Genomic DNA, 14,240 nt, shown 5'->3' with positions numbered 1-14,240 from the left:
GTTACTATTGCTGGTGAGCCAACCTTCTGAAACATACATCTCATTTTCAGGGTGGGTTGGTAGAGCAAATGCTGCTGCACTTTATTCCAGCAGCTAAGGACTGTTCTCTGAAACACCAGACAGGGACCTAAGATACAAACCTTCAGGTGCTGTTTGTGCTGCACAGACCACTTCTGTATCAGTTTTGCATGCATGTAACCTCCAGAAATCTGACACAAAAAAACTATTTGCAAGCTTATATTTTAGCATTTTTTAAACCTCTCTCATATAAACATGTCAGATATGACTGCAATATGCCGAACTTAGTGTTGACTGCTTTAAAATCCCCATGAGCAGGCACGCCTGGTTTAGCCTAATTTCTCTCAGACCTTTTCCGACCACCTACACTGAGGGTACATGATGTACTCACCCTCTGCATGTGCGCGGGTGTGTTACTGGTGTGTAAATCAGAGCAGCTGCAGCCAGAGCAGCTGCAAAGACACATGCTCTCTGCTGATCTACTTGGGGGATGGGGGACTTGGGGTGGACACAAACCACGGACGAATGTGGTTTGTGTATAGCTGAAGGACTTCCGTCTTGGAATTGTGGGATTAATGACACGTTAAACCCCCTCCAAGAAAGTGGATTGAGAAGAATGAAAGAAAGAAAGAAAGGGGGAAGAAAAAAAAAAAAAAATGAGGCTGGCAGGCTGATGGCTTTTCCTGCAAAGTTTAGTACTTCCAAAGTTAACTTCTAAGCAACATCAGATGCATGGATAAAACCTATCCTGAACACTATGCAGCAACCCTTTCCTTCCCATCTGCATCTCCAACTTGTTGCTTACCTCTGTTGGATTTCATTGTTGGCCATTAGCACTGGGTCAGCTCCATTAGGTAAGGTTTTTGTACTTTTTAATTATTTGATAGTTATTTTGGGGATAGAGTTCATGTTTATTTTAAACTGAGATGATCATGTTTACATTAACTTTTGAATGTGGGTTAGAGGAATAGAGGGCTATTATTAGAAAGAGTCTCCAATATAGAATGGAAGTAATGTTAAAATAAACAGCTAAAGTAATGAAGAAGATCACAGTGATAACCAAGCATGCTTACAGCACACAGTGATTATTGTCCATTAGTGGATTTTTTCCTTTTTTTTTAATAAATTATTCATAACATTTTGCCATAAATGGGATATACAAAATGAAGCATAAAAGCAGAAAAAACTTCAAGAATCTATTCCTTTGAGGAAAGAAGTATATGCATGGTATATCACAGCAATATTATAGATTAGTTAATTACACATATAATAATACACAGCTATAAAGTCTCTGGCAATAAAAAGTTCATGAATAATTTTTCTACTACTGTATACATTAAATGTACGGCTTATTTCAGTCCAGCATAGAGTTCGAAGAGGACATAGATATTACATATGTAGCTTGTTTATACAGCTTTATTAATCTACTGCAGGAATACATTGAAAAACATTAGTAAACTAGTAAAATAATAAGACATTATTCAACTAGTAAAAACAGACTTTATAAAAAACAAACAAACAAAAAAAAACCATGAGAAAAGCGGTGGGACCGGAGAATAGTGCTGTGAGTGATTACGGATACAGCTCTGGCAAACTCTGTGGAGGCACTCCCCCTTTAAAGGCAATACATTGCAATATTTTACAAAATTTAATTCCAGTAAAGTTTCTTAGAGTCTTAAAAGTGGTTGTCAGCCAGCACTGGTTAGCTCTATGAAGATAAAACAATTTAAAGCACTCTTCAATATCAAAGGGTCACCTAGGAAGTTTTGCAGAACTAAACACAAAGCAAATGACCTGTCGCCTTTATCCTCAAACAATACCTTTAATTTCCGAAAACTTTTGAAGGGTTGCCAGTTTTAGGGGGTGTAGCAGCTACTTATCTGATAGAACAAGCTTTCCATCAAGGGGAAATGACCTTTTAACTCCTAGTAACTAAGTAGCTGTATTTTCCACTGTATTTTTGTTCCTGAAGGTACTATGTATAGACATTCTTATTAAGATGGGAACACAAAACAAGAATTAAGAAATAGCTTGCTGTCTCTTGGGTGATGCAAAAGGATTCATAAGGCTGGGGTTTTGTTTGGGGTTTTTTTGATAATATGAACTTGAAGTAAATGAAACCACTCAAAGTATAAATTCTGACAGATTGTGTTGTGACATTATAAAGTTATTAACAGAGCCATATGCTGTTTACTTTTGTACTCTTAACAAACCTACTAATCCCATGAGAATTTAACCATGAGTAAGGAACGTCTGACCAAACAGCTTTTTGCAGATGCCTTATTAAGAAGGAGAAGATGAGAAAATCGAAGGAAGAACTTTATAATCTTCTGCAGTCTCATTTTAGGGAATGAAGTTCCCAATGACAAAGGGTCCTCTCATTATTTGGGGGTTTTACATTATTTCCTGTGACTGAGAAACGTGAAAGTGTTACCAGTAATGTCTGTAGCTGCTGTCTTGTAGAAGATAAAGTAAAGCATCAGGGACAAAAACAACTCAGTGAATCATAGATGTGGGAGGGCTGAAACAACACAGAGCTTGTCAGACTTTTCTCAGATGAATTTCTGTAAACGAGTCAATCAAAAGAAAAAGACAATAGATTTTTTACAGAAGTATTTTAGACAAAAGTGTTTATCTTAAAAAAGAGTTGCTTGAAACATCACCTTCAAGATGGAATTGCTCCCCATCTCCTCTGGAGCCTTTTCACTGCATACAATTGAAAAAGCTTTTCACTGGGATATGAGCTTCCTGCAAAGGCACCAACCTCCCTTGGAGATCATAAAATCCACTGGAGCTTCACTGCAAGGTGTTACATATTTAGTAAAATGAGACATAATTAATTGTTTGCACATTCACTCCACTGGATTTTCCTCAAATCTGAAACACGTAATAAAAAATTTGAGCATATCCTGAGGTGGAGAAGGTGGTGTGAGGGGAAGACTAGGTGCCTACAGCCAGCAGGAAAAGACAGTTTATTTCCAAACAATCCAAATGGTCTACTTTGATTAAAAAAAGTAAACGAGAATAGTCTAGCATGGCAAAAATTATTCAATGTATCTTGCAATTTTATAAATCCTGGTCTTCCTTTCACTATGTAATCTCTTTTGTCTGCTTGTGCTACCTACAAGCAACCCATGATCTCAGTCAGAGCTTCTGATGTAAAATCCGAATGCCTTGGAATGTCCATGCTTTAAGCAAAAATCTACTGGAACTGAGAAAAAATTTCTCCATGAGTATTTCAAAAAGAGTAATTGAGGACCTTTCCCACTTCCCTGCTTCATGTATCTACAACTGACAACAAGCCCTCCTTGGTCAGACCTCAAACATGACACCCATGTCCCCAGGAACCCCCTGGCACCCCAGGACTCCTGTCATGCTCTGGGTCCCCAAGCACAGGAGGTGTGCAAACACCTGCACAGGGAAGCCCCAGGGCATCTGGTCTGGAAATAGCTTGCAGGGATCAAGCTCTTGGGCTTGGGTTGGGTCACAGACATTCCTGTGTCTTTAGAAATCACACTGGGTTTATGCTGGCTCCACATCTTTGTTCTGTGGAAAGCACAACAGGTGTTTATAGTACTGTGCAAACAAAGAATACCATGCTGAATGCTTTCCTACAGAAGTAAAACCGACACTCCCTGGCTGTGGCAAGTAAGCAGTAACAGCTCCCAAAGGGAGAGGCAGAACTTTTACGACATGTTTCTCTCCTCATATTGGCTTTAATTATCAAAATCTGTTTACAGGTTAATATTATATTTCCCACTTATTTACATTTTTGTCAAAATCAAGTAACCCCATTGGCCTCATTGTCTGGAATTAAACCAGTTTGTATTGTTTGAACAACAAATGAAGTCTGATTTCATCTGATTTTGTGCTGTCAAAGCAAAGCTAATAGCAGGGTTGTACAATTATTTCTGTTTTCTGATTACTTTTTTGTTCCACTCCTTTTTATCTTAAAGACAACAGGGTTATGAACTGCAGGGTTAGTTCTTTCATAAGGAAGGCAGAGTTGGGCGGCTGTTGCAGCCTGCGGGTGAGAGAACTGGGTATGTTTGTGACTTTCCTGAGCAGTATCAGTTTGTCAGTACTGGATTTTTGGACTTTGAAATTTGGCAGGGAAATAATTTTTGGCATTTGCCTTTAAATCTTCTGATGAAAATTAATTATTGTTTTCAAAGTTATACAGCTTACAAAATACATTTTGTGTGAGAGTGCTGCCTTTCTACTGCATCTCTCAAGGACCTGCCTATTTCCAATTGACCTGCCCATTGTGTACACTGTTGTCCTTTTTAAACTCCTTAACAGCTATTTATTACTCTGTGCTGTGCTAAAATTGAGGATCCTTTTCTTAGACACTGTTCATAACAGTATATAAAGGATATTCATGGCCAGAATATTTGCTTTAAAAGGCCAGTTCTTCAAAGTTATTTTGTCTCCAAATGCCACATCCAAAGAAGTATTGTATACATCTAACCTCCTTTGCAATCGATAGGAGCTGCAAGTAGTCAACACAAATCAGTGTTTGCTCCTAAATTGACAAGACAAATTGCTGCAGAGAGGAAGCATCATCATTCTGTTTTACTGATGGGATGGAGACGTGAAGTGGCTCAAGGTCATGCAGAAAACGTTTTGATGGAGCTGAGATCTGTACCGAGACCTCATGGTTCACAATCCAGACCCAGTAACTGCAGTACAACTCATAACTGGAACTAAAGCCAATATAGTAAATAGGAGTGTAATAAAAATGCTGAATCTTTCTCCATCTTCCCTGTAAACTCTGAAGTCAAACAACTACACACTCAGACTCAAGTGGACACAAGGTATTGCTGGTGGGATTTAGACTACTTGTATTTTAGATGAGCAATACTTGAAATCTCACACTTTGGTTTCAATCAAGAAAGGATCCATTCACTTCCAAAATGTTATACCTTCTTTATCATAAAAATATAGGTGAAGAGAAGAAGGAAAAGTCTATCCAGCACTAACTTCATTAGGGAGAGAATTTCGTTTCTGTTTGCTCCTTCTTTCTAGACCACTTCTGTAGCCTAATAAAATATTTCTGGCTTTGGAAATGGCTCTTTCATTACAATATATTCCCCCCCTTCTTTTTTTTTTTTTTTTTTTTTTTTGTGACATAGACTTGCTGCTTCAAAAGGCTGAGAATATTGTGAGAAGTGACATTTTGTTAAGTTTTCACTGATTTACAGTGTACCTCTTTGAAAAGTTGGGAAAATTTCTCAAGGCAGACAGATCATTGGTTTGTCTGATTTTATCTACAAATCCATTTCCTTGGACAGTTGCAGGTTTGTTCTGACTTTTTGGCTACTTTCTTCCTGGATGAGGCAATTTTCTTGTCACCTCACAGATGGAGGTTTAGTGTTGTACATTGCTGATGCTCAATCCACTACAAGAATGGATATTGTCTGTAATGCTTGGTTGGCAGGATATACAGCTCATTTCCTGATTTTTAAGCTTTCTTCAAAGTAATGTATTTTACCTTCAGTTATGATGTTTATTAATTTCATTGTGGCAGCTATACTATGTGTTTTGCCCTCAGTAGAAGAGCTGTTGGGGCAAGACCAGAGGAGGGACACGAGGGTGATCAAGGGGCTGGAGCAGCTCCCATATGAAGACAGGCTGAGAAAGTTGGGGCTGTTCAGCCTGGAGAAGAGAAGGCTGCGTGGAGACCTCATAGCAGCCTTCCAGTATCTGAAGGGGGCCTGCAAGGATGCCAGAGAGAGACTCTTCATTAGGGACTAATCGCTCATTAGTGATAGGACAAGGAGTAATGGGTTTAAACTTAAACAGGGGAAGTTTAGATTGGTTATAAGGAGGAAGTTCTTTACTGTAAGGGTGGTGAGGCACTGGAACAGGCTGCCCAAAGCAGTGGTGAATGCTCCACCCCTGGCAGTGTTCATGGCCAGGTTGGACAGAGCCTTGGGCTTGGTCTAGGATGAGGCATCCTTGCCCATGGCAGGGGGGTTGGAACTTGATGATCTTAAGGTCCTTTCCAGCCCAAACCATTCTATGATTCTATGGTTCTACAAATCTGAAAAAAAGTGGATTAGTTTGAAGAATATTTTTTCATCTGAATTTGAAACACCAGTAAACCCATGTGTTAGCGCATGCAGTTGTTTGTAGCTTTTCTGGAAAGAGATTGGTGTGTTAAGCTCTTAGGAGATTTACTTAATGAATATATGTACTCATTTGCTTCTTTCTGACACATATTATTTTGATTATTCTGACATCTATTACTTTGATTGCTGTGTTCACGCTGCATGGCATCCACAGGGAGCTGCAAGGGAATAGTCTACATATTGAAAGAAAAAAATTGATTGCCTAATATAGTTGAAGGATTGTAGTAGTATGCTCTGCTCATTTTGTTGGTTTTATATTAATTCATCGATTGAGAGCGAGTTTATCTTATTCCCATGTTTTGTTCACAAAGCAGCTTCCATGAGCTGGATAGCAATTTATCTGCATACCGCAATAATGTACTGCCTCTCCTGTGGTAGCTGGAGCATTTTGCAACCCAACTGTCCCTTGACAGCTTTGTGTGTTGACAATTTCAGTAAATGGTCCCTCATGAAGTATCTTGATGATGCCTCATCAGTTCAGTAGTTCTTGCACTTTCCATAAACTGGTGGATACCCCAACTTTTCCTCCTCCTTATGCTAATGAAAGGTGTTCCCCATCTCAGACTCAAAGGCTTACTTGCTCTTAATTTTTTAAACGGCTGATTATTTTTGTCTCAGAAAGAAAAAGTTTATGAAAAAAAATCTAGATGATACAGAGACAAAAGGATTCTCAGAATTTCCTGAATTAATAGCTCTACAATTAATTTAATGGTAAATATGGAGAATGACTTGGGATCTCATCTAGACAATTCCTTCACAGGAAGGAGCCTATCTTATATCATCTCCTGCTTGCTTCTCATCTCTGTTTAAAGATGTCTTTTGCTGATGTTTGACTATCATTCAAATTTTTCATCTCATTGATTTTCTCCAGACCTATATGAAACACAAAGGGAAGTAAAACTCAGTCGCTAGTTTATTTAATAGCTATGTTAGTGTTTTGTTATTAATAACTTAATAAATTCTTTAGAATTAGCATTATTAAACCTCATTGCATTAGTCATATGTTATCTGTTGACTGATACAGCTGCCAGAACATGCAGATTCACAAACACCTTTCAGAGATTATTTTTAAAACTTTTCTTTTTCCCTTTTCTCCAATTATTTCCTTTATAATCAACTATGGGTATGCTATAAAATTAGTTGACTGTGACTCAGCCTCCCTCAATAAAACAGCACAGATACTTTGATTCACTCAGGCTACCTTATCATCAGCTCTGATCGTTTCTTAATGGGTTGGAGAAAAAAAAGTATAAAAATTCACAGAGCCAGTTGTTCTGTTCTTTTATTAGATGTTAAGATTAGAGCTAGCAACAAAGACATAAACAGGGTGAAATCTAATTAGTTCCTTGTTTCTCTTTTGCAAGAAATACAAGGTAAATGAAGAGAAGGCTATTTCCTACCCTAGTGTACTTGCAACTCATTCTTTAAGTGCTAAAATATGTGGACATTTAATTTTCTGACTATGTATAAATCAGAATAACATTAAAGATAAAAGAAACCTATCCTACTCCCTGAGCTAGCCCATTATCACCCCAGAAGTTGTTTTTTTCTCCAACAAAGTCTTGTATGTGCCGCTGGGACTCAGCCACCCACACCCCATAACATTCCTGAAGTATTTGGGCTTCTTGTCTCCTGTAATGTCCTTTAAAAGTCTCACTCATAATTGTTGAATATAGAAATCATCCAGTTTCAAGCAATTTTCAGTCCTTTGCCTGGACTAGTTATACCATTAGATCCTGTAAAAGAAATCCTTAGTAAACCACTGTGAACAGTTATACTGGGAATGCTGGAGTAGCTCATAGCATTCCCAGTCTGGAGCAAAGATGCATTTTGTTCATCCTCCACTCCCTGAATGAGGATACCTGTGCAGGAGCATGACCTGTCCTACCTGGTGTGTCAGCACCTGCTGAAACAGTGAGAGGCAGGACTCACTTGAGACTGCCCAGTGCTTACCTCCTAGCACAGCGCCCGTGTGATCCCGCTCACTGCAACACACCTCATAGGAGTGAACATTTGGTATATCCTTAAGTTATCACAGTCAAAGACAAGTGCCACATGGGAGCACTCGTGCTCAGATGTGGAGTGCTGAAGTTTGACTTAATCCCTGTCCCTAGAGTATACTTTTGTAAGGGCATTAGTCTTAAAGATAGTAATGTACTTCAGCATAGCTGAATTTGAGTTGTAGACTATGATCCCAGCACAAGCTACACATCTCCCAGAGGAATTTTATAACTATTTTCTCCTCTTGACATGATTGCTGCCTTGCAATACAAATAACTCTGACATAAAACATAAATCTACTACCAACCCCCTTTGCTTTGCTTATTCTTTTTCATATTTTCTCAACTGATATCTTAGTCATGAAAATCATCCACAGTTTTTCCTGCTGCTTCATAATGTCTGTTATCCACTAACATTTCTTGTTCTGTTTGCTATTACCTATAGTCTGCATGTGTGTAGACACTTTCTTTCATTAATACACTCCTTGATAATGCTATCCATCTGCTCTTTCAAAGCAATTTCATCTTCTCTCTTAGGTCTGAGCTTGCAGATTTCCTCCTGAGAATACCAAGCACCCTCCTTAAGTGCCAGCAGGATGTGAGAGGACATGGTGAGCTGTGCCTGGTCAGCCTTGCACAGCAACCAGTGAACCCTGGCACAGAAGTATTCGCATGGCCAAAAAGCTGTGCTGGAAGGAGCTTCTTTACCACTCAGAAAGGCTGGTGGCAGAGACACTAAACAGTAGTTGTATGTACAATGATTAGCTGGAAAACAAGCTGTCTCTGAAAGACTGTTTTCTGCAGTGGTGTTGGATTTTGTTTTTTTAAGACCTCTAATGCAGACTTTATTCTGGCTTCTTTAAATCAAGTTTGCTGAGAAATCCTTCCTTGGTAACAAAGCACAGGCTTTCTGAAAGACCCTTTTGTGAGGTTCTCACATTTAAAACCTTGCAGCTGGTCAGCACGCGGGGACAAGGTATGCCTTTGGCAGCCTTAACATACATTAATACTGATGTTGCTTTCAATGGAGCTAAATTGATTATAACACTAAAGCATTACAATCCTGTAAAAGGTAGCACAGATGGCCATATGTGTACATAAGCATAGGAAACATCATTTTGGCCTCTACTGCTATCACTGGTTCATGTAATCATCACCAAAATTAGTGCTGCAGAAATGCTGCAAGAAAAAATATGATTGTTACAAAAAATACACCACACAAATCCATTCATTAGGTGGAATTTTTGCCTTTGAAATCCATCAGGGGCTCACTGCTGTTATAGCCCAACTCTGTACTGTGATTATCTGCATAACAGTTTATAGACTATACGACTTCCCAAAGATAACTTACTTCGGGTTGAGTAACTGCTGTTGATCCACACAGGAAGTTTTTTCCTGTCTGATTGCTTTAACAATTGAAAACAATTAAAGATTTACTTTCCCACTGAGGCAGAACCAGGAAAACCCCAAAGTGCTAAATGATAGCCTGATACTTTGTTAATCACTTCTGACAGGAAAGATGTATTTTAGGATAGAGGAGCTTGATCAATCTCCTGTCACAAACGCCCTCAGAGCTAGTCTATTGATTATGCTGGAGAGAATATCTTTAGATCTCTTCTTTGAACTGCTTCACTTTCTATTAGTAATTAAATACATCTTGGAATAAGTGTCTCAGTGTCAGTCTCCCATGTGTTCATCTACTGTACAGATGTAAATAGCAGTGATGGACAGCAGGTTCATTCATTCTATGGCATAATGTATATTCACTATTTATAAAAAAATAAAAACAAAGCAATTCCAGTATAGAGTTAGACAGGTAGATAGATGGATCGTTCAGTTGATCAATACATGGGGGCTTTTTTGTTCAAAACCATATGCCCAAGTGCATGAGCCTTCAGATGCCTCCCTTCTTAAGGTGAAACCTGCACCAAAAAAAGTACAGGTCTTCTCCAAACTTGTACATTTCCATAAAAAAATCATTAACAGCATTTAAAATAATAAACACTTTAAATTCTTGAACAGTTCTAACCCAAGCATATATTTTTTAGAAGAATGAACAGGCTAAATAAAAGGGGCAGTAAATTTTGATATTAGTAATTACACTTGTTTGGAGTCCCCAACAGTGCAGAAAGGAGTGATTTATGTTCATTTGTGCTTAGGAAGCAATGTTCTAACACACTGATTTTCAACCTTATTTTTAATCAAAGGTCCTTTTCGGTAAAAATAAAGCCACGGAGTAACCTGCTGTTTTATGCTTAGGAGAGGGCATATTTTGCATAAAGAAAACAAGATGAAGTGAACTTTACAAAAATAATAATTTTACTGAAGAGAAAGAAGTCCTTAATTTGAGAGGCTCTGATGAGGGCCTTGGAGCCTGGGACAGCAGGTACCCACTGGCACAGAGCAGAAATCTAAACAGGGATATATTTGCATGAATTCTGCATGAAGCCCTGGGGGCAGTTGCACTATTTGTTACATGAACTGAATTTGGCATGGTAAGAGCCCTCATGGCTTAAATAGTATTTCAGCCTACAAGATATGCCTGGGAACACCCATTCTCTAATATCAGAGGTTCCAAACAAGGGGCTAGTGAGACATTTCTCACACACACACACATTCCAGTGCAGGTAGCTGGGAGTGAGAAAAGCTGCTCTGGGTCCTGCTCCATAAGAATATCTAATAACTTCTTCACAACCATTAGCTTATTCCTGTTATTTAAAGCCACCTTCATTTCCTAAAATATTGTCTAGCACTGAAATGCACTATTAAGCTGCTGCCATGTTTTTCCATTGTGATAGAAATTATTGTTCTATATAGTTTGATTTTAAGAGTGCACTCTGGCATCCATCTGGGGAAAAGGCACTATATAAAAGCAAAATCAATACAAAGAACAGTTGTATTTCCTAAGCTTTTTCGTTAGCTAGAAAATATACACAATCAAGACGGGAGGGGAAAACAATGTCAGTTTTTCCTAGACTGAAGTAGGACAAGACAACCATATCCTGGGCTGCATCAAAAGGAGCATGACCAGCAGGTCGAAGGAGGTGATCCTGCCCCTCTACTCTGCTCTCGTGACACCTCACTTGGAGTATTGTGTGCAGTTCTGGTGTCCTCAACATAACAAGGACATGGAACTGTTGGAACAAGTCCAGAGGAGGGCCACGAGGATGATCAGGGGACTGGAGCACCTCCCATATGAAGATAGGCTGAGAAAGTTGGGGCTGTTCAGCCTGGAGAAGAGAAGGCTGCGTGGAGACCTCCTAGCAGCCTTCCAGTATCTGAAGGGGGACTATAGTGATGCTGGGGAGGAACTCTTCATCAGGGACTGTAGTGACAGGGCAAGGGGTAACGGGTTCAAACTTAAAGAGGGGAAGTTTAGATTGGATATAAGGAAGAAATTCTTTAGTGTGAGGGTGGTGAGGCACTGGAATGGGTTGCCCAGGGAGGTTGTGAATGCTTCATCCCTGGCAGTGTTCAAGGCCAGGTTGGATGAGGCCTTGGGTGACATAGTTTAGTGTGAGGTGTCCCTGCCCATGGCAGGGGGGTTGAAACTAGATGATCTTAAGGTCCTTTTCCAACCCTAACTATTCTATGATTCTATGATTCTAAGACAGTGCATGGAAGAATATGCATGAATGTGCACTGACAGAAGTTTTAACCATGCAGCTTTTCTCGGTGCAGGCAGATTTCTGCTCTCACTATATCCAGACACTCCTGGAAGACACTGGCCTCTCCTGTGGCAGGCAACAAGCCACTGGAAAAATACAGAAATGTGTGTATTTTGGTGAATGAGGTTCCTCGACTTGTTCTCAGTTTTTGTAAAAGTCAAACTGACCATTGGTTATATATTCACAGGGAAACTTTGCATTTGATCAGCATCAAGAATGAACAGAAGAGCAATGAAAAATAATTCTTCCTGAATCCCCACTGAACTCCACCCATGCTTTGTTCTTTTCTCCCAGAACATATGAATATATTCTTTCTATCTGAGCAGGCTGTCCTTTCAGTGATCCCTGGATAAACTTCTCATCACCACATGCAATATTTTTTCTAAGATTTGCAAATAGAGCTGGAGCAAATTCAGAAAAAAATGTAACCTATATTTCTACAATTAAAAACTTGAAGATATTGCAGTGAATTTTTACCAAAACCAAATCACTGCTGCTTTGTTTAAGCCCAGCTGAAAAGTTAAAATTCATACTGCTGTATTAGCTAGTATTCTAACACAGGTTACTAAACCATTAGGGAAAGCATCTTATTTTAGCTTGGAGTAAAATTTCACATCACAGTGTCTTTTCAGTATCAGCATGCAATTATGTGAGCAAGAAATTGCACACAAGCCTTTTTTTCTTTCTAAATGGGCCTTCTATAATGGCATTTTCATTAGTAGGAAATACCTGTTGTCTGTAGAAAAATAATTTGTCTTGTTTTTTGAAAACTAAATTATTCCCTCTAAAAGATTAGGTGAAAAACACTGTATAATTTTATAAGCATTCCAGATTAAATACAAAGTTCTGCTTATTTCTCATGGCCCCTGGTGATGTATTTTGTAAGAAAGTTCAAGAGTGAACCCAACAAGTTGTTTATTTCTGAAACACAGATAAGGCATCTGGAAGATTTTATCAGAGTGATTTTGCCACTAGCCCCTAACTCAGCAAACTGGGAAATAAAGGCCCAGAAAACTTGTCAGCATGTGATTGTCCATTTGAAACCCAAGTGAAGCTGTGAAGGAACATGTCATCTGGCAGTAACAGTCAGCACCAAACAGCAGAAGAGGATTTGTAGGACAGCCACTGTGTAAAATTAGTCTCTTGGAATTAACATACCACTTACACTATGTGATTACCATCAAGAAGCTTTACATATATCTTCCCATATTTTCCTGTTTGCCTTACACTCGAGTTTTATATTTACAGAAACCCCCATCCTGTTGCGGCTTCTCTTAGGGTTCTCAGTGAGGTAAGATAGCGAAGCAAATCAGAACTAGGTTACAAAACTAGGGAAAAAGTAGCCATTAAGTGGAATTTCATTTTTATTCTCATAGATACCTGACATACAGATCAAAACTTATTTCAGACCCGTTTCATAAGTGTGCATCAGAAAGATGTCACTTTCCCTGCCTGCGCAACCATTATATAATATGACTGCAAGGCATAGCTTGTTGAACATGTAATTTCATGAGAGAGTGCTCCTTGCTGTGCATACACTGCTGCACTACAGGAAAGGCTTGGATTAAAAAGAACAAACCTACAGCTGGCTCTACCCTGGTTCTGCAATTGTATGGTATGTCACACAAATAAGAGACATTTGTCCACCCAATACATTCCTCTTGAGTTAATAATTGTAAGATGAGCTATAGCAAGATGTTTTGATGCTGTTGTGCCATCTATTGCTGTCTCAGGACTCTGCTTCCCCCAACCCTGTTGGTCTTTTCCTGGGCAGTGGTTGGAGCTTGGGCATTCTTTTTCCCCAAGCACTCTTCTTCCAAAGGGGAGTGGTAGGAAAGCATTCCTTGCTTCATCTCTAATTGTAGCAACAAGGTAGGACTTTACATTTTTAGCAGTCCTTTTACACATCTCAGTGTCCTGCTCAAACTACTGAGTTTTGGGTTGACAGCAAATAAAATGGAAGAGTGCATCTAATTTCTTACACAGGGATCTCATTTTATGAACCCTGTTATAAAGCATTAAATTCAAAGCTGTTGGTCCTGTCCAACTCCATTGATTTTCACTGGGAGTAGACCAGTCATATTGTGGGCAGAGTTTGGCTCATTTTTGCATTGTAACAGCTGCCTTCAAAGCCATTTTAATTAAAAAAAAAAAAAAAAAAAAAAACCCCAAAACATTGAGACCAGCCTTACATGTCACAGATTCTTGTTACATAATTTTTGCACTGCTTTTTCCAGAACAAACTATTTAAAAGATAGTACTTGCTATCTGAATATTTTGATTGCTAATGTGAGGATATTCTGCTAACAGGCAGGGTACTCAACAAAATGACCACACACTAGCTGTATAACAAGCACAGTTTATTAAACAAGCACACTAAAGCAAACATACACACTAACACGAATCAGGTATATATGTCT

General features: G+C 38.9%; 1 pseudogene across 1 annotated transcript in view; it reads left to right on the top strand.

The window, feature by feature from the left end:
• Positions 1–290: 290 nt before the first annotated feature.
• LOC308223238 (von Willebrand factor D and EGF domain-containing protein-like) overlaps positions 291–14,240 on the top strand; it is a 193,152-nt pseudogene continuing 179,202 nt past the window's right edge. Inside the window, exon 1 of the transcript in view lies at positions 291–872. The product of the transcript in view is annotated as a von Willebrand factor D and EGF domain-containing protein-like (transcript). The remainder of the gene's footprint in view (positions 873–14,240) is intronic.

The sequence above is a fragment of the Psittacula echo genome (assembly GCF_963264785.1).
Source record: "Psittacula echo genome assembly, chromosome: 6".
NCBI classification, from domain to species: domain Eukaryota; kingdom Metazoa; phylum Chordata; class Aves; order Psittaciformes; family Psittacidae; genus Psittacula; species Psittacula echo.
Note: the sequence above shows the minus strand (reverse complement) of the source record. Positions and strands in the feature narration are given on the sequence as shown.